Genomic DNA, 21,626 nt, shown 5'->3' with positions numbered 1-21,626 from the left:
CAGCTGGTTAGTTTGAATAATGACACAAAGTCCCCACCCTGCGCTTGCTTTTATGTCTCTTACATTTCTTTTAATCTGTAAACAGTCCCTCCCTTTTTTTCTTTCACGCCAAGGCTTACTGAAGAAATCAGGTCAGAAGTCCCTTGTTCAGGATGTCGCTGCTTGTTGTGATGACGTTGAACCATCTTTCATCTCTCTTTCCTTGAGATTTCTTGTAAATGAAAACCTAGATCCAAAGGCTTCACTGGACTTGAGCTCATTATTTTTGGCAGGAAAACTTTGCAGGTGTGTGGCATAGCTCAGAAGGCATCTGGCTATTTGGCTGCCAGGATGCTGGGACGAAGCAGCGATGCATATGGGGGGGCAGCCTGGTTCCTCCTCCATGCAGCTGCAGGTTCCCCCTTTCACCAGCAAGGGCCTGTGGGCACCATGGTATCCAGGTTCCTTGTGGCCTTTGCCTAACAGCTTTAAAATCTGCCGGAGAGGGTTGTTTGGTCATTATTTCATTTGTCATTGTTTTTGCTCATAGTCATGTCCAAATCTGCGACCCCATAGACTACAGCATGCCAGGCTTTTCTGTCCTTCACCATCTCCCAGAGTTTGCTTAGACTCCTGTCCAGTCAGTGATGCCATTCAACCACCTCATCCTCTCTCATCCCCTTCTGCTCCTGTCCTCAATCTTTCCCAGCACTAGGGTTTTTTTTTTTTTTTTCAATAAGTCAGCTCTACCCATCAGGTGGTCAAAGTATTGAAGCTTTAGCTTCAGCATCAGTCCTTCCAATGAATATTCAAGGTTGAGAGCTTGCAAAATGCTGCTTTTCTATATTCCAACTTTCATTTGTGATTTATTAAAGCTGGAATTCCTTTGTAAAGAAGAACTTTTCACTCCATCAACTAGGGTTATTTGGTTACCCCCAAAATATAGGTTGTATAGGAAAGATGAGATAACTACTTAATTCTTTCCCTTTTAATGATTAATTTTGAGTAAAGAGTTGGTAGAACAATTACTGCCAATGGTAACATGTGTGATTAAACAACTTTCATCTTACTTTTTTTTTTAGAGTTGTTAGGAAGAAATGGATTTTTATGCCTGAACTATGTTTCAGTCAAATGCAGTCTTTGGTATCTCTTATGACTTGGCTGGTGTTGGCCAGTGAAAGGCCCTCCATGGGTCTTGGTATCATTTTAGCATGACCTAAGTACATCAAGGCTGTATATTGTCACCCTGCTTATTTAACTTATATGCAGAGTACATCATGAGAAATGCTGGACTGGAAGAAGCACAAGCTGGAATCAAGATTGCCAGGAGAAATATCAATAACCTCAGATATGCAGATGACACCACCCTTATGGCAGAAAGTGAAGAACTAAAGAGACTCTTGATGAAAGTGAAAGAAGAGAGTGACAAAGTTGGCTTAAAACTCAACATTCAGAAAACTAAGATCATGGCATCTGATCCCATCACTTCATGGCAAATAGAAGAGGAAACAGTGAGAGACTTTATTTGGGGGGGGGGCTCCAAAATCACTGCAGATGATGACTGCAGCCATGAAATTAAAAGATGCTTGCTGCTTGGAAGAAAAGTTACAACCAACCTTGACAGCATATTCAAAAGCAGAGACATTACTTTGCCAACAAAGGTCTGTCTAGTCAAAGCTATGGTTTTTCCAGTAGTCATGTATGGATGTGAGAGTTGGACTATAAAGAAAGCTGAGTGCTGTAGAATTGATGGTTTTGAACTGCGGTGTTGGAGAAGATTCTTGAGAGTCCAAGGGACTGCAAGGAGATCAAACCAGTCCATCCTAAAGGAAATCAGTCTTGAATATTCATTGGAAGGACTGATGCTGAAGATGAAACTCTAATCCTTTGGCCATCTGATGTGAAGAACTGACTCATTTGAAAAGACCCTGACGCTGGGAAATATTGAAGGCAGGAGGAGAATGGGACGACAGAGGATGAGATAGTTGGATGGCATCACTGACTCAATGGACATGAGTTTAAGCAAGCTCTGGGAGTTGGTGATGGACAGGGAAGCCTGGTGTGCTGCAGTCCATGGGATTGCAAAGAGTCAGATAGGACTGAGCAACTGAACTGATCCCTCATGATCATAGATACAAAACATACTCAATAAACACTAGCAAACTGAATTAAACGTTCATTAATAGGCTCAGACAGCATGATCAAGATGGTCATTCCACCATCAAGGACCTACTGTATAGCACATGGAACTTTGCTCAATGTTATGTGTCAGCCTGGATGGACAGAAATTTGGAGGAGAATGGATACATGTGTGTGTATGGCTGAGTCCCTTTGCTGTTACCCTGAAACTATCATAACATTGTTAATTGGCTATACCCTAATACAAAATTGGAGAAGGAAATGACAACCCACTCCAGTATTCTTGCCTGGAGAATCCCAGGGATGGGGGAGCCTGGTGGGCTGCTGTCTATGGGGTCACACAGGGTCAGACATGACTGAAGCGACTTAGCATTAGCATTAATACAAAATACATTAAAAAATTTTTTTGAGATAAATATTGCAAAATAAAGAGAGAATTATTCCAGGATGCAAGGCTGACTCAACATCTTTAAATCAGTCAGTGTAATACACCACCTTAACAGAATAGATAGAAAATCACATGATCATCTGAGAAGCAGAAAAAAACATTTGACAAAATCCATTATATACATTTATGATAAAACTCTCAATAAAGTAGGTATAGAGGAAACATACCTCAACAAAATAAACGCCACATATGACAAGCCCACTTCTAAAATCATACTCAACAATGTAAAGCTGAAACCTTTTCCTCTCACATCAGGAACAAAACAAGGATGCTCACTCTCACCACTTTCATAGTATTAGATGTACTAGCCAGAGCAACTGGGCAAGAAAACAAAATAAAAGATATACAGAATGGAAAGGAAGAAGTAAAACTGTTACAGTTTGTAGAGGACATGATTTTAAATGTAGAAAACTCTAAAGTCTCCATCAAAAAACTGTTAGGACTAATAAAATGAATTCAGTAAAATTGCAGAATTCAAAATCAATATTCAAAAATCTGTTGCATTTCTATACACTAATAATAAAACTGTCAGAGAAATTTAAAAAATAACCCCATTTATAACTGTATCAAAAAGAGTAAAATATCTAGGAATAAATTTAGGCAAGGAGGTGAAAGATAAATTTAAGAAGATATAAATTAATGGAAGATATTCATGCTTATGGATTGGAAGAATTAGCATTGTTAAAATGTTCATACTATGAAAAGCAATATATAGATTAAATGTAATCCCTATACAAATTCCAATAGCATTTTCCCCAGAAATAGAACAAACAATTCTAAAAGGTTTGAAAAGGTATGAAAAGATGCTTGACATCATTCATCACCGAGGAAAGGCAATCAAACCCACAATATTATGTTACACCTGTCAGAATGAAAGTGAAAGTTGCTCAGTTGTGTCCGACTCTTTAGACCCCATGGACTGTAAAGTCCATGGAATTCTTCAGGCCAGAATATTAGAGTGGGTAGCTGTTCACTTCTCCAGGGGATCTTCCCAAACCAGGGATTGAACTCAGGCCTCCCTCACTGCAGGTGGATTCTTTACCAGCTGAGCCACAGGGGAAGCTGAAGAATATTGGAGTGGGTAGCCTATCCCTTCTCCAGCAGATCTTCCTGACCCAGGAATCAAACCAGGGTCTCTCACATTGCAGGCGGATTTTTTTTACCAGCTGAGCTATGAGGGAAGCCCACTTTTCAGAATGGCTATTATGAAAGGAGCAAGAAACAAGTGTTGGTAAGAATGTGGAGAGAAGGAACTCTATGCTGCTGTTGGTAGGGATGTAAATTGGTACAGCCACTGTGGAGGACAGTATGAAGGTTCCTTAAAAATTAAAATAAAACTACCATGTTGCAATCGCACTTCCGAGAGTTTTTGTGAAGAAAACGAAAACACTAACTTGAAAAGATATCTGGACTTCCATGTTCACTGAAGCATTATTTATAATAGACAAGATATGGAATCAACCCAAGTGTCCACTGGTGGGTGGTGGATAAAGAACATGTGGTGGGTATACAAGGGATATTATTTGGCCATAAAAAAGAAAGAAATCCTGCCATTTGCCACAACATGAGTGGAGCTCTAGGACATTATGTGGCATAACACGAGTCATACAGAGAAAGACAAATATGGTAAATTCTCTCTCATATATGAAACGTGAAGAAAAAAACCAAGCTCACAGATACGACGAATAGAATGGTGGTTGCCAGAAGTACAGGGAAGGTGGGTGGGAGAAATGGGTGACTTAGTCTTGGTTTTAGTTTAAGTAAAAAAAAAAAAAATACACCATGAGATTACATTAACACTTTCAACTCAAATTCAAAGCTCAAGTGTTATGCTTAACCTATGTGACTGTTTATTTGTATATTTTCCTCTCACACTAATAACTTTCCTTCCTCGCAGCATCCAGGTAATTACAAATTGGCTTTATCCTAGAAAATACAAACATGCTTTCAAATAACAACGCCAGACGTAATACTTGCAGTGAGACTTACTGAACGATATTAAGGATTCTTTTGTTGCTCTTTTTGTCCTTAAAGTACATCCTATTGAAAGCGAATAATCAAAATACTATGCTTTGAAATCCTTTGAAATGACTCTTTAGTTATGTTATAAACATTATATAAATTTACATTTTTGTTGGTTTCTTCTTATAAGGATACTTTCTCAATTGAAGTTAATCTTTTGAATATGGAAAGTATCTTCATAGTTTGGAAGGCAAACACTGTGAGATAATAGTAAATTATATATTGGTCTCTGTCCCCTGTTCCTGGCACAGAGCCCCTGAAGCCCTGAAACCTGTGCTGTTTCCTGGCTGATAGGAACATCTTTTGTCCAGTGAGAAGACTCTGGGTTGGCTCTGGAGTGGCCCCCACAAATAACAAGCCATGGTTAGAAGCTTGGAATGGCCAACCCTCCACCCCAACTTCTGCAGAGAAGGGAGAGGGGCTGGAGACGGGATTAGTAATTGGTCAGCCGACGTGAGGGAGCCTCTGTAAAATCCCAAAGTTCCCAGAGAACTTGCAGGTTGGCACACGAGTCGACACACTGGGAGTGTGATGCCCTCCAGCTCCATGGGGACGGAAGCTGCTATACTCAGGATCCCCCCACACCTTGCCCTGTGTCTCTCCATCTGACTGTTCCTCTGTATCCTTTAGTTCAGTTCAGTTGCTCAGTCATATCCGACTCTGTGACTCCATGGACTGCAGCATACCAGGCTTCCCTGTCCTTCACCAACTCCCAGAGCTTGCTCAAACTCATGTCCATTGAGTCAGTGATGCCAGCCATCTTATCCTCTGTTATCCCCTTCTCCTGCCTTCAATCTTTCCCACATCAGAGTCTTTTCCAGTAAGTCAGTTCTTCACATCAGGTGGCCAAAGGGTTGGAATTTCAGTTTCAGCATCCGTCCTTCCAGTGAATATTCAGAACTGATTTCCCTTAGGATGGACTGGTTTGATCTCCTTGCAGTCCAAGGGACTCTCAAGAGTCTTCTCCAATATCACAGTTCAAAACCATCAATTCTTCGGCACTCAGCTTTCTTTATGGTCCAGCTCTCACATCCATACATGACTACTGGAAAAATCATAACTCTGACTAGACTGGACCTTTGTTGGCAAAGTAATGTCTCTGTATCCTTTATCCTAGCCCTTATTATGTGATAAACTGGCAAATGTGTTTCCCTGAGGTCCGTGAGCCACTCTAACAAATTCTCTGGTTCCAAGGAGAGGGAACCTCTGATTTGCAGCCAAGTTGGACAAAAGTTGTGGGTCACTTGGGGGATCAACTCCATGCCATCGACATCTGTGTGTGGGGGTGAGGGGTGCAGTCTTGTGGGTCTGAGTTCTTAGCTTGTGGGGTCTGATGCCGTCTCCAGGTAGGCAGTGTTAGAAATGAGTTCAATTGTGGGACACTCAGCTGGGGTCACAGAAGTGCTTGGTGTGGGTGACAGAGGACACATTTAATGTCAGAAATGTCAGAGGTACTGCGGTGTGTGTTAGCAAAGGCAGCACACAGGAGAAGGATTGGCTGGTTTTCCTAATACAAACTCTGTAGCAAAGTGTATTGAGAGAAGCTTTCCTCCACCACTTGCCACTCAGGCCCCATTATCAGTTTCTGATTTATCCTTCTAGAGCTTTTATTTTTTGCAAATATAAATGAACCTGGAGTGCTGGAGAAGACTCTTGAGCATCCCTTGGATTATAAGGAGGTCAAACCAATCAATCCTAAAAAAAACAACTTTGAAAACCCACTGGAAGTACTGATGTTGAAGCTGAAGCTCCAATACTTTGACCACCTGATGCAAAGAGCTGACTCTTTGGAAAAGACCCTGATGCTGGGAAAGATTGAAGGCAGGAGGAGAAGGGGACGACAGAGGACAAAATGGTTAGATTGCATCACCAACTCAATGGACATGAGTTTGCACAAACTCTGAGAGATGATGAAGGACAGGGAAGCCTGGTATGCTTCGGTCCATGGGGTCTCAATAAGTCAGACACAACTCAGCAACTGAACAACACAACATCCTGCTTGATCCGATTAGCACTGTATCTGGAAACTGCTCCTTTCATCCTGGACAAGCAGGACGGCCTGGGTTGTACCCAGCAAGGTGAGAGCAGGGTCTGCTGTCCTTCCTGCAGGCAGTGGGCAGCGGTATTAAAGACCTGGTGGAATTACCATGGACTTCCCAGCAGTCAGTGTTTATTGAAATGCTGGAAGGAATATTAGGTGAGAATGTGGACACTGAGTTACGGTCCAGGCTCTGAAACTGACTAGTCAGGTAAATCTCATGGTGTAGATCAGATTCCTCATCCTGATGTGGGGTTGTGCGATGGTGTAGAGTGTTGAATAGGATTCCTTGATGTTTCATGTCCACCCTGAATTTCATAACATGGTCTTATTTGGAAATATGTTGCAGGTAAAATCAACTGAAGATGAGGTCATGATGGATTTGGGTGGGCCTGCAGTCCAATGATGGGTGTGCTTAGAAGAAGTGGACACAGGTGCCTAGGAAGAAACCACGTGAAGACAGAGGCAGAGATGAGCTGATGCTCACAAACCACCAGAGGCCAAGGACTGCTGGTCTCAGCCGGACACTGGAAGGAACAAGGAAGGACTCTCCCCCAGAGCTGTCAGATGGACCACAACCTTGCCCGCCCTTTGACCTCAGACTTCTGGCCTCCAGACTGTGGGAGAGGAGATCCTGTTGTTTAAGCTGCACAGTGGGTGGCACTTGGCTGCAGCGGCCCCAGGACACCATAGAGATGGACTCATCTCTGAGGTCACTTTCTGTTCTGGACCCAGAGGATGATCCCAAATGAAGCGGCATGCAAACAGTGGAAGCAGGCGCCTGGAGCCCTGCACCAACAGAGACCACCCAGCTGCAATCAACTCCCACGATGCTCGTAATCACTCAAGCAAGAATGGCAGCTGTGAACAGACATTAAAAGATTCTCAATTACACATGTTTCTTCCGGGCAAAATTATATTTCCATAAACACTGCAGAAACGACTCAAAGAATTTGACCGGGGGGCCAGCCTGGAAACCACAGAAAGGGCAGAAGCATGCTCAGTGCCTGTCAGACTCACGCATCCTGCAAGCCCCTGGCTCCTCAAAGACTCCAGGCACATCCCTCATCTGGTGTTTACTCTCAGAGCCTTGACACCCTACCTGGCCCTGCAAGTTCAAAGCCAGACTCTTACCAACACCTCCATGGGAGCGTGGCCTGGGGTCTTTATCAGCACTGCTGACATGCTGTCTTGGGTCACCAGGCCCCTGACCTGTGGGCATGTGCTGTTACCTGGTGTGTGGCCAGCTGTTCATGGAAGTCACTCTGCTAAAGGTGAGTCTGAAAATACTGTAGTAACGGTCACCCCCTTCTCCTGGGCTTCCTGGGGTGCAGGCGTCCAGCGGCCCCATTCCCATCAGCTGGGCTGGAGCGCCATGACCCAATCCAGCAGGTGGGCCCTGCGGGGCACCTGTGCCAGTTTTTGTGAGCAGATGGGGTCTGCTCACTTGTGGTCCATTCAGATGTCCCCAGAGGCACATGGCCAGCCTCGTAAACCTGAGGATGCTGCCTGAGGACTCACAGGCCCCTCCACCTAAGGGGCTCACAGGCTACCTCAGGCATCCCCACCTTGGTGGGAATTCTTGGGACTAGGCTTCCATGGCTTGAAATCATGATGTTCATGCTCCTGTTAGTTTCAGTATTGACTTCTTGGATAATTGTCCTTTCCAGTTCTTTGCAAAGATTCTTTAGAAAACAGCTCAGGTGGGTTGGCGGGAAGCAGACTGTGAGGAGACCCTGGGTGTGGAGCAGGAGCTGGCAGGCCCTCCAGGCTGCTCAGGCCTTGGGGCCCCCGCCTTGCTGAGGCCTTATCTTCCTGAGCCAGTCCCCTGTTCAGACCCTGCCCTGCCCAGTGGCCGCCCTGTGCTCTGCTCTGCTGGTGGTGTGTTCTCTGGGATGGAGCTTCTTGCCACTCTCTCTTTTTTGTAAGTCAGGCCATGTTGCCTTTTCCAGTTTTCACAGGGCTCCCTGAGAGTCCTGGAGAGTTCCAGAAAATGTCAGAGCCTTGACATCACCCACATGATCTGGCTTCAAAGGACAACTCGGGGGACAGAACCCATTTGTCATGTCCAAATCTTTGCAGCACACCAGGCTCCCCTGTCCTTCACTGTCTCCCAGAGTTTGCTCAAACTCATGTCCGTTGAGTCGATGGTGCCATTCAGCCATCTCATCCACTGTCATCCCCCACTTCTCCTTGCCCTCAATCTTTCCTAGCATTAGGGTCTTTTCCAATGAGTCAGTTCTTCATATCAGGTGGCCAAAATATTGGAACTTCAGCTTCAACATCAGCATCAGTCCTTTCAGTGAATATTCAGGGTTGATTTCCTTTGGGATTGATTGGTTTGATTTCCTTGCAGTCCAAGGGACCCTCAAAGGTCTTCTCTAGCACAATAGTTAGAAAGCATCAGTTCTTCGGCGCTCAGCCTTCTTTTATGGTCCAACTCTCACATCCATACATGACTACTGGAAAAACTATAGCTTTGATTATACAGATCCTGTCGGCAAAGTGGTGTCTCTGCTTTTTAATACGCTGTCTAGGTTTGTCACAGCTTTCCTTTCAAGGAATAAGTATCCTCTAATTTCATGGGCTATAGTCACCATCTGCAGTGATTTTGGAGCCCAAGAAAATAAAATCTGTCTCTGTTTCCACTTTTCCCCCTTTTACGTGTCATGAAGTGATGGGACCAGATTCCATGATCTTAGTTTTCTGAATGTTGAGTTTTAAGCCAGCTTTTTCACTCCCCTCTTAGGGCTTCCGTGGTGTCTCAGATGGTAAAGAATCAGCCCGCAGTGTAGGAGACGCACATTCAGTCCCTGAGTTGAGAAGATCCTCCGGAGAAAGGAATGGCTACCCACTCCAGTATTCTTGCCTGGAAAATTCTATGGACAGAAGAGCCTGGTGGGCTATAGTCCGTGGGGTCACAAAGAGTCGGGCACAACTAGGCAGCCAGCACAGTGCTCATCACCACATTATGATCTAAATTTCCCCTTAGTCTCTTGTTGGCACCATCTCCACGCTCAGACTCCTCTCTGTCTTGGCCATGAAGCCAGATCTTTCTTTTCAGGGCATTTTTGCAATCTGCCCTCCCAGGTCTGGGCTTAGGTCTGCCTCCCCTAAACTGTAAGGTGACAAAGGGTTGGAGGTGTGCCTCTCAGGTGCTATCCTGCAATGCGGTCAACCTGGGTACTGTGTGGACACAGTGGGAGCAGCCTGGGCTCAGGTCCTTTCACCATCTCCTGGGCATGGGCTCCAAATGGGGGAAGGGGTGGCGAGGCGGGTGGTGGCTCCGCCCTCTGCAGTCGAAGCCTGGTTTCTGACTGCGGCAGGACTGCTTCTCTGCTGCACGCACTGCACTTGCCTGGACTCTGCAGGGCTGACCCTCCGGGAGGGGTAGAAGATGTGCTGGGAGTGGGTGGGGGGACCTGGATGGCTCAGTCTGAGCCCTGCCCGATAGCACAGCATTGTCTACAGAGCTCTGTGATGGGGGAGGTGGGATTGTAGAGGAAAGAAGGAGAACAGACTATTTACTGGATGCACAGCTGCCCTAGTGCCAAGCAGTCAGCAGGAGGCTCCCAGTGAGTAGAAGCCCAGCCTCCGAGGGCACGTTAAAGAGCAGCCCAGGGACAACGTGGGTCCACAAGAGTATCTGCCCAAACCTGAGATCCTATTCTCACTTTAAAGATTCAGAAAGGTTTTACCTTCCTGTTAATTTGCTCCCCTATAAAACTCCCAGGATTCTTTTTAGTTGCAGGGACTTCCTGAGTGACTCAGATGGTAAAGAATCTACCTGCAGTGCAGGAGACCTGGGTTTGATCCCTGGGTCAGGAATATCCCTTGGAGAAGGAAATAGCAACCCACTCCAGTATTCTTGCCTGGAGAATCCCATGGACAGAGGAACCAGGTGGGCTATAGTCCATAGGGTCGCAAAGAGTTGGACACCACTGAGTGACTAACACACGCAGTAGAACCCCAACCCAAGCTCATTTCAGAAAAGAAGAGAGTTGGCTGAATGACTTAACTAGAAAGTGTAGGGTGAAGTGGCCTTCAGGCACAGCTGGATCCAGGAGCTCAAAAGCCATCACTGGGCGTCATCTTATTCAGACTGATTTCATCTGTGTTGGCTTCACTGTCAGGCAAAGATAGCCCAGGAGTGCTAGTCTTAGGGGCTCCTTGGAACTCCCAACCTGGAGGATCAGGGCCATTCTGGGCAGGACTTTGATTTTTGCACTTGGGTCACATGGCTGTCACTGAGCTGATTTCTGTGGGTGGGGAAAATCTGTCCTTACACTGGCTGGCCTTGGGTCATATGACCTCAACCAGCTCATGTGATAATCTTGGGGACAGTGGGGCTGCAAAAACAACAAAAGCTGCCACGCTCAGTAGGAGACAGCCAGCAAGGAGGTCTTCCTAAAGGAGGGCAGAGGGGATTTGTTATCAGATGAAGAGGAAATTGGTCTCGGAAGGTGAAGTCCCCCAGTGCCTGACAGCCCCAAGGATAATTCGTGATGTCATCCCAGGAGAATCTTCTTGCTTTTGGGGGCCTTTACACCTCATACCAGGGGGGTCCCACAGAGCTCACAAGGGCTAGGAACACAGTGGGTGCTCACTACATGTTTGGGGTGAAGAAGCACACAGTAGACACTGAAAGCACGTGCATCACCGCCTCCTTGTCTTGTACCATCCAGGTCCATGTGTGTGAGACAGACAGACAGACGGGCAGAGGGAGAGAGGGGTGTGCACGGGGCCATTCCCACCCCTGCTGCTGGAACATGGTGCCCTTTGGGGGTCTGGGCCTGCTGACCCCCCAGGTATACAAGCTGTTTGAAGTCGGGTTCTTCCCCCTCTGTTCCCATCAGCTCCGGGTCAAGATCTACGTGTGTTTGACGCTAATGGAAAACTGCCTTGTGACTCGTGAAGTGGCCTGAGCGTGTGACACCGAGGGGGGCCAGCTCTCTGTAGGGAGGGCCGGGAGGGCCAAGCTCGGGCTGCCACACCCACAAGGCCAGCCTCAGGGCTCCAGCGACAGGACCCTGGATCTTGACTCTCAAGAGGGCGCCACAGTCTGCCCTCGCAGTGACCAGCTTAAAGGGGGCCGCCTGCAGCTGGCCCTGGCCTGGCCGCATGGGAACCGTTCCAGAATTTCAGGCATTTGGAAATAAGGCAGCGGTAGGGCCGGGCCGCCCCAAGGCCCCTTCCCCTAACCAGTCCATCGGATCAGTTGCTTAGGAGATCTGGTGTCCAGGGGACCTGCAGGAGGCTGCAGAGAGATCTGAGGAGGAAGGAAACTTTCTCAGCCAGCACTTCAAACGCTCAAAGCCAGGGCTTTCTCCTTTGTGATCTGTGTTTCTGGGTTTCTGGGGCCTGGCTGGGTTGGAGATAGAGGTGCATTCCGTGCATTCATTCATTTGCAAATATTTGCCAAGCACCTCCTGGGGGCCCACAAGGCACCCTTCTCCTCCTCATCTTGCGTCAGTGAACAGAACACAGAAACCCGAGCCTCTGTGGGGCTTGGGCCAAGTGCAGGAAGACAGAGAGGAGCAGAGAGCAAGTAACAAGTAACTGAGCGGGGGCGGAGGTGCCAAGTGCCGCCCGAAAGCGGGGCGGGCAGGACCGCGCGGCCTGGAGAGGGTGGGCTCACCTCCACCTGTGCCGCTGGGTGAGGCAGCCCCAGGGCTGGGGACAGAGTGGCAACACCTCCCACGTGTGTTTTTAGGCTCCCTCGGCTGCTGTGTGGAGGACAGCAGGCAGCAAGAGTGGGGGTGGGACAGCGGTGGGAGACTCCTGCGTGCTCCGGGGGTGGTCCTGGGGAAGTGAAGGGGACAGATCCCAGCATGCTCTGAGGACAAAGCCAGTGGGATTTCCTGAGAACTCCGATTTGGCCTGAACGACTGGAAGGATGTGGGTGGCAGGAGGGGAGGGCCATCACTCGTGATACCGGACGTCCAAGTGGAGGAAGCGTGTCTCCAGTTTGGAGTCTGGAAAGAGGGCTGAGCATTCAGAGGGGAGGCATTCAGGAGGCACAGTGATCACTGACTGCTGTAAAAATATCTTTAACTCTGAGACCCGTGCCAGAGCCACGCAAACATTTACCCAATACCCTGCTGCGACTAATGGCACCCCACGCCATTACTCTTGCTTGGAAAATCCCATGGACATAGGAGCCTGATAGGCTGCAGTCCATGGGGTCACTAAGAGTCGGACACAACTGAGCGACTTCCCTTTCACTTTTCACTTTCATGCGTTGGAGAAGGAAATGGCGACCCACTCCAGTGTTCTTGCCTGGAGAATTCCAGGGATGGGGGTAACCCTGGTGGGTTGCCGTCTGTGGGGTTGCACAGAGTCAGACACGACTGAAGCGACTTAGCAGCAGCAGCTGCTGTGACCCTAGAGAACTGTTCTCACGGTGTAGGGTCAGGACCAGGCGCTGAGTCCTCCCTCCCGAGAGTGAGAATTAGCTTGCGGTGGGTCACCTGACTCTCTACAGGCTGGGCTCTGTCCTTCAAAGGCCCTCTGAGAGCCCCGATGGCCACACAGGGCAAGGGGTGCTCCTCTGGCCGGGGTCCTGTAACACAGTGAGAAATGACAAGGTGAGACCTCCCCCTTCCCACCACATCCCCATGGGGTTGCACCTAGACCTCAGGGTGGAGAAAGGAGGGGGCTGAGTGTGTGTGCGTGTGTGCACATGAGACATCTTGTGTGAGAATCTGTGAGTGTCGCAGGCATGCGTGTGTGTATGTATGCGTTTGCGTGTGTTTGTACTCAAGTCTGGCTTAAAAATTGACCAAGTGAACTCATGCAGAAAGAATCCGGGGTCAGGGGGCTGTATCGCTAGGCTTGGGATGAACATGTCCAGGTCCTGGGAGATGGGGGAAGCACGTGCCACCTTGGGGCTGGGTGTGGGCACTTGGCTGGTGGTTGGCACATTCCTCTCTGGGACTCACATTCCCACGTCCCCCGCAGTGGGAGGATAGGCTCCACCCTGGACAGAGGAAGCTTGAGAAGGGGGACCTGAGAGGTGGAAGGCAGCACCGCCTGTGGTGGGTGGGGGACATCTGGGCAGGAGGGCCCCAAGGGAGGGTGCACCCTTACCCCAGAGGCTCCTTCCTGTGGGTGTCTGTGAGGACCTTGGCAAATAAATAACCCAGATAGGAGACAGTTGGCAGTGGGCACTGGAGCCTCCACAGGAAGTGTGACCTGCGCTCAGTGGGTCAGGGAGAGACAAGGGTGTGTTCACGATCAGAGTGAACGGTGGTTGGAAGGGTGGGTTCATGGCCAACAGGACTGTTCTGGTCAAAGAGAACTTCCTGTGGCCAGGTAGCCACCTCTATATGCCGGCAGCCAGCCTGAAGGGGGGTAATCTGTGCAGTTTCCAAAAGAAAATTGGGGTTTGGGGTTGAGAGATCCCATGAAATGGTTCCAGACTCTCTAGCAAAGGGCTTACCTCGTGTCCAGCATTGGGGAATGCTGGAAATGCTTCATCACCATCACCACCACCACTCCCATCGATGTCATGACAACCAACCTCACTGTCACATCACCACCACCACCTCCATCACCTCCATCAACATCACCACCACCATCATCAGCATCATCACCGTCATCACCTCCACCACCTCAATCACCTTCACTGTCACCATCATCACCATTACCACCACCATCACCTCCATTACCACCTGCATCACCTTCACTACCATCACCACCACCACCGCTACCATCAGCATCATCACAACCACCATCACCACCATCACCATCACCACCACCACCTGCATCACCTTCACCACCATCACCTCCACCACTACCATCAGCATCATCACAACCAACATCACCACCATCACCATCACCACCACCACCATCACCACCACCACCTGCATCACCTTCACCACCACCCACCACCACCACCACCACTACCATCAGCATCATCACAACCAACATCACCACCATCACCATCACCACCACCACTTCCATCACTTCCATCAACATCAGCACCATCACCATTACCAGCATCATCACAACCAACATCACCACCACCACTACCATCAGCATCATCACAACCAACATCACCACCATCACCATCACCACCATCACCTCCATCACCTTCACCACCACCATCCTCTTCACTGTCTGGTCACTATTAATTGGGGGTAATGACTGGATATTTCTGCTCACCCCACGTACTCCCTTCATCCCTCTCTTTCCTGCCTACACTGTGCTTCAGGAAGCCACCTGGTATGTGGTGACTTTGCCCACCTGGCTCCTTCACCTTATGGCTTCCAGCTGTGGCCTAGCAGGTTAGAGGTAGGGGCAGGTCAGGATGGGCAAGGAAGAACCAAATGGGGCCTTGCTGTGCTCTTCCCACAGTGGCCATCTAGCCAGGGGGAACAAGTCCTGCCAGGTAGTCTTTCCCACACTCCTGCCCTCATCCTGGTGACAGCTCTTCTTCCTGTGCCTCTTCTAACTGGGGCTTCTATGCTCACAGCTGCCTTGATGCCTCAGCAGTCCTGGTTGTTTCCCTCAACCCTGCCAATACCTCTGAAATGTTCTTTTTATTAACAAATCTCTTCCACTGCCCCCCGAGTGGGCCATCTGTTTCCTGCTCAATTCTGAAAGATGCCAGTCATGTGGTGTGCCAGGCAAGCTGCACTCATCTTGGAGAGCACCAGCAGCACCTGTACAAGCCCCCATCGTTACACCTGTACAAGCCCCCATCATCACATCTGTACAAGGCCCCATCGTCACACCTGTACAAGGCCCCATCGTCACACCTGTACAAGGCCCCATCGTCACACCTGTACAAGCCCCCATCGTCACACCTGTACAAGCCCCCATCATCACACCTGTACAAGGCCCCATCATCACACGTGCACAAGGCCCCATCATCGTCCCTGTACAAGCCGCCATCATCACACCTGTACAAGCCCCCATCATTGCACTTGTATAAGCCCCCATTGCCGTGCCTGCACGAGGCCCCACTGTCACACCTGCACAAGGCCCCACTGTCGCACCTGCATGAGGCCCCACGGTTGCGCCGATGAGGCCCACCCCATTCTAGGTCTGTGTTCACAAGAGCAGTCTTCCTTCTCCTGACTCCCTGGCCCTGAAGCTGCACTCAGACTTTAGGGTTCCACACTGCTGTCAGCAGTTCAGACCTGCGCAGAGGGTGCAATCTGGGTCCACAGCCTCTCTGTCCCCTGGGCTCTGGATAGGAGCCCCAGGGGCTTGCCCAGTTTATCCAGAGGGTCTGCAGAAGTGGGACACGTTTCTGCATGTGGATATGTTTCTGGGCCTGCTCCTTCCCCCAACTCCTGAGGTCAAAGAACACATCCAGGTGGAATCAGTGGCTCCCAGAGGGGGCACAGACCCAGGCAGAATGGAAATCGGTCCCCCCTGGAATGAAATGGACGCTTCTGGAGCAGAGGTCACACCGGTGGGGAGGGGAGTTGACCCAGGGATCCAGACTGCTTGCCTGCCTCTGGGATCCTGGCCTTTGCCTGCAGGCCCTGGTTCATTTCCTTCAGACCTGAACCTCAATGTGACTGTGGATGCCATCTCTCTTACTTCCCTTGGGGGCAACCCTCTCCTTTCTCTTTTTTGCCTTGGTGACAATAGTGACAAAAATCAAGACGCATTCAGCATTTTCTGGCCAGCAGGCCCATAAGTGTCACGGGGTGTGGGATGCCCACCATTTCCTTGAGAACACTCAGCGTGAAAGCTGTGAAATGCACCCCCACCCCAGAGATCTAGAAGGGGTCCCCACCCCCACGACAAAGCTACCACGTCTTTGGAATCTCAGACTTTCACTTAAAGCTCCTTCTCCCATTGCCGTCTCCTCTAAGCCAGTGGGGGCTCTGCACTGAGTGCTCCCTGGGGGCTCTGCTCACCCCTCCCCAGAACTTCTCTGTCTGAACTGCGGTCCATCGGATGTCAGTGACAGCTCATGGCACTGACCGGGTGACCAGATGACAGTGTCATCGCCTGGCTGGTAGGCAGGGAACCAGACTCAGAGCCTGGGCTTGGCCATTGTAGCACAGGGTGGGGACCCAACCCCTGGAACAAAGGCCTATTTACTGGGGCGGGAGGATACCCACCGTGGGCCTGCCAGGCTCTGTGTGATCCACCCAGAGAATGACAACGGGCAGCCTGTGCCCGGCCACCAGATCCAAGGCCACCTGGGCCTGGCGCCTGGACGAGGCAAGCAGAGAAGAAGAGTGAGGAGTGGTGAGGCGTCTCTTTGTCCTTGGCGGGACCAGACATACGCACATGAGGTCAGTGGAGATGATGTGGGCAGAGCGCTAGGGCCCCTGAGTGAGGTGGGCGGCAAAGCCGCCCCCAAGGCTGTTCATATTCTAATCCTGGGGCCTGTGAATACAGCAAGGGGAACTGGGTCCCTAATCTCCTGCCCTAAAGTGAGAGGATGACCTTAGATTCTCTGGGCGGGCCCAGGGGATTCACAGGGGTCCCTTACATGGGGGAGGGGAGAGATTCTGGAGAGATGCAGTGTGAGAACAATTTGATGCCCGTCACTGGCTGTGAGTAGAGGAGGGCTCTGAGCCTAGGAGAGCAGGACCCTAGAAGCAGGAAAAGCCAGGAAATAGATCTCCCTGGAGCCTCCAAGGGGAAACAGGCCTGCCCACACCTTGCCTTTAGCCCAGAACAATTTATGTAAGACCTCTGAAACTGTATGAATATAAACCTGTATCTGAAGCCACTCAAGGTATGGCCACTTGTTACAGCGGCAGGACCCTTGCACTGAGCGATGAGCCATGTGGACATCTCGGTTCTGCTGTCTGGAGCGCGGGGCCAGGAGGCTGTTACAGCCTGGGGCTTCCTTCCTAAAACTTGAGGCTCACCACACCTCTGGTAAAGGTCGAGATCTTTAAGTGAGACAACACATCCAGGCCCTCAATGTAGCCACTATGCATAGTAGAACAGCTCCTCATGGTCACAGCCAACCCCTTCCTCCCCAGGACACGTGCCCAGAGTACTGGTTCATCGGCTCATGTGGATGCCTGGATGTGCTGAGCTGTAGCCCTGACCCCTGCAGCCCCACTCAGCCCAGTCTAGGCTCTTTTGCTCCATTCTATCATGGGAACCTGACCCTCCAAGCTGGGGTATCACACAGAGCTGTCCTTGGAGACAGAGTCCCAGCGGGAGATGGGGACAGAACTGAACACTCCCGAGATGAGGCCCCAGGCTCAGACTGAAACAGAACCACCTAGGGTGGGTGTGCCCAGAGTCTTAAACCCTGAAGACCCCCAACTGGAGCTAGAGGATGGGTGGGTAGGCTGCAAGAGCCTGCCCTGACATTTCCTGACTGGAGCATGGCCTGGGGGTTCATTGCAAAGAAAACTCACCTTGGAAACTGTATGCCCAGGCCCTCGGTCCTGTGTATCCCTGAGCCACATCAGAGGCACTTCTGTCCCATGAAACCCCGAGTTGAGCACCCCAGAGTGGGCTGGGACTGCTCCAGAGGCCTCCTGGGGCTGTCCTGCATGGAAAACCAGTCACCCCAGACCACGGCCACAGGGGCCACGTCCCGGCTCCTGCTCGCCAGCCATCAGAAATGTGAGGTGAACACCCAGGGCCCAGGCAAGGGCCAGGCTCTGTGGCTGAAGGGAAGGGCCACAGGCCCTCCGACCTCCATCCCCAAGGCTCCTGTGTCCCCTCGGAAGGCCCATCTGCCCGTCTCTCATTTCTGGAGCCAGGGTTCCACTTCTCCCTGTCCTCTCCTCTTTCTGGGGTGCCCAGGGACTCCTGCAGCTGAGGCACACTTCCTAGATGCCCAGAGGCTCAGGGTGAAGTGCGTCCATCTCTCCCCTTACCCTGAGCCCCAGGGACGACCCTGCCTGCTCTGGCAATGGCACCAAAGCATGCCCTGCCCCACCCCGAGGCATCCTGGCCTCTCTCAGGTCAGGGGTGTCACAGCCTGCCCCCCCCCAGCTCAGGAGTCCCCACTGCTCCCACAGTAGGGCCCCGCCTCCGGGGCCCGCCCCACCCACTGCATGGCAGGGGTTGGAAGCGTAGCACGTGTGCAACTATTTGTGGCCAGATACTCTTCCTGCCCCTCTCAGCCTGGTCCCCTCCACCCCCGCCCTCCCCTGGGAGGCCTCCACCGTGAGTCACGTCCACTCTGGGCTTGGGCAGAAGCAGCCTGGCCTGCTCCGGCTTTGGAGGCCACTCCCTTTAGAAGCGGGGTGCCACCCCAGCTGGTGGCCTGGAGCAGGGGAGGGGAGGGGGGTCTGCCCTGCGCTGAGCAGCCCGGGCTGTGGCCGTCACCAGGCCGACCAGCTCCCAGGCCTTGCTCGGCCGACTCTGAGGGCCTAGGCAGGCTACAGCGACAGTACCACATGGTGTGGATCAGGGGTCAGGGTCCAGGCTTAGGAGGGGCCGGCCCCAGCCCCCTGCCGGCCAGGAGGAGCCAGGGCCACGGCCGGCCCTTAGCAAGCCAGACCACTCTGAGGTGGACCCATCCGGAGATCACGGGGCCAGTGAGGGGCAGCAGAGCTAGGGAGCTGGCAGGCAGAGGGGTGGCCTCCAGAGGTCTGAGTCACCCGACGGGGCCAAGACGGACTCCTACAGTCACAGCAAGCCCAGCAACCCCTGCTCTCATCCCGTCCCAAACTAAGGCCTTCCTTCATCCTTTGGCCTCAGTTTCCTGATCTGAGACACCAGGTTAGGCCAATTAGACGCCACAGCTGCTAAGTCACTTCAGTTGTGCGACCCCATAGACGGCAGCCCACCAGGCTCTGCCGTCCCTGGGATTCTCCAGGCAAGAACACTGAAGTGGGTTGAGCTCATATTAAGGTCGGTGGCCCAGACCCGAACATGGGATCTTGCATGGAATGTGGCCTCTGCAGGCATGATCAGGGTAAGGACGGAGAGGAGGGTGTCCTGGATCAAGGCAACTCTAAGACAAGTGACAGAGAAGAGACAGGCACACATGGAGGCAGAGACGGGGGGATGTGTCTACAGGGCGAGGGGCACCTAGAGGAGCTGGCCAGGCCTGGGTCAGACCCTGCCTCACGGCCTCAGAAGGAGCCGGCCACCCCCCACACCTTGACTTCAGACGTCTGGCCTCCAAGGCTGTGAGAAAATGGATTTCTGTGGTTTAGCCTGCCGGAAACGGCTACACCCAGGACATTCAGAGTGAGGGACACATGGGTGACTCAACCCAGAGCCTGTCAGGACTCTGGGCAGAATTGGGGCCGGGGGTCAGGGCTGGGGAAGGAGGCCCTCAGACAGACTGTGGCAGCCGCACTCACACCGTGTCGTGGGGTGTTGGTGACACGGGGCTGTTCTGCACAACAGCTGACGCCAGCTCCAGCCCTCCTGTCTCCTTCCCCCTGTCTTCACAGGACACAGCACCCGTGACCTGGGGTGATCAGCCCAGCTGGCCCCTGTGGGCAGCCCCCTGAGAAGCCTGGCTCTCACAAGTGGTGGGGCCCCTAAGGTCGATGGGCCTGAGGTTGAGTCGGAGCGTTGCCATGGGGAGTGTCCCCTCACTGGGCCTGCACCATCACTCGGTGGGGACGGGGGTGGGGCAGGACCCCTGAAAACCCCTCCAACTGGATTCTTTGATTCTCCAAGGGGAGGGGAGGGCAGCTGGCTCCCCTGTGAAGAAGGGGGAGTGGGCCCGAGTGAAAGCGAGTATTCGGAGAAAGATGTAAACAACCCGGGCCCCGGTTTCCCTGTACCAGACACCCAGCCCTGAGCTCTGTGGGCGAGGCAGCAAGCGGGCTCGGGCCTCCAGGGGCCCAGCATGGCTGGGGAGATGGCAGCCCCCAGGCGGAGGGCACGGCGTGCACCGTAGCAAGTCGTGACAGTCACTCCTCCTCAGCATGCTTGCTGCTTCCGGAGGGCCACTCCGAGCAGGTCAACCGAGACCCCACTGACATGCAGGGGTGTCACCAAGGTGCAGAGGGAGGCAGGGCTCAGGCTGTCGAGGGTGGTCCCTACCCAGAGGAGTGGGGAGTACCCTGTTGTCAGGGGCGCTCGGGGTGTAGGGCTGTCAGAGGGATACCCTACTCGTTTCAGCTCAGAGCAGGTTGAGGGGAGTTGGGGGACCTCCTCCTCGAAGGCCTTTGTAAGGATCAAGTGTGTAGTCTCCGAGGTGACCCGCTCGCTCCTGCCCCAGAGTGGGAGGGGTTGGTGACGAGGGGAGGGCTGGGGACCACGTGCTGGAGCTTGGAGCCCCACTGGCCCAGAGCCGCTCTCTGCTCCCAGGAGACTGCTGGCTCACACCTGGGGCCCCCAAGCACCGAGGACAAGGTCTCAAAGCCAGTGTTCTTCCCACATGCTCTAGCAGCTGTGGTTTTCATTCGGGTCCCCAGAGAGGCTCTCATCTCAGGGAAATTGTAGGTTTGCCATCACGGCCAGCTCTGCCAAGTCTCTCAGTTAGCTGGAGTCCTCCGGTAGCCACAGGATGGCAAGCCACTGTTCCTGGAAACCCTCCTAAGCCCGCGGTGGGCAGACAAGCTGGCTTCCACTTCCTCCTCTTGGGGCCTGACCCCGGGGTACTGGCATCACGCACACTGCTTTCAGAAGCCGCACTTCCCAAGCCGTCCAGGTTGCGGGGGCCGGGAGTGCGGGTTCAGCAGGCTGCACTTGGTGGACGTGCAGCCCGTCTCTCTGGGGGCCCTCTGGGCAGGCAGGGCCAGAGCCCGGGAGCCATGATGTCACCTTGCTTGCCTGAAGCTGCCAAGCGCCAGCTGAAGGCCCCTCCCGGCCAGTTCGGCACTGACGCAAATCAAAAGCTTCCAGCTCTCCGAGCAGCTGCCACCCGGTCCTCTGCCGGCAGCCTGCGGTCCCCAGCAGGAAGGGCTCCAGCATGGAGCCTGGCATTTGAGATAATCAGCTGCTCTTTAAAGGGCGGCCGGCATGGCTGTGGGGCTCCCTGGAGGTCAAGGAGAGTCAGCCTCTCGCAGAACTGCAGGCGAGGTCAGCCGCGCCACCTCCCTGTCCAGCAGGTGCCTGGGGTCCTTCTGCACGTGGCTACAGGCCCAA

Source organism: Oryx dammah, unplaced genomic scaffold, assembly GCF_014754425.2.
Source record: "Oryx dammah isolate SB20612 unplaced genomic scaffold, SCBI_Odam_1.1 HiC_scaffold_2, whole genome shotgun sequence".
In the NCBI taxonomy this organism is placed as follows: Eukaryota; Metazoa; Chordata; class Mammalia; order Artiodactyla; family Bovidae; genus Oryx; species Oryx dammah.
The sequence above is the reverse complement of the archived record's forward strand: the minus strand, read 5'-3'. Positions refer to the sequence as shown.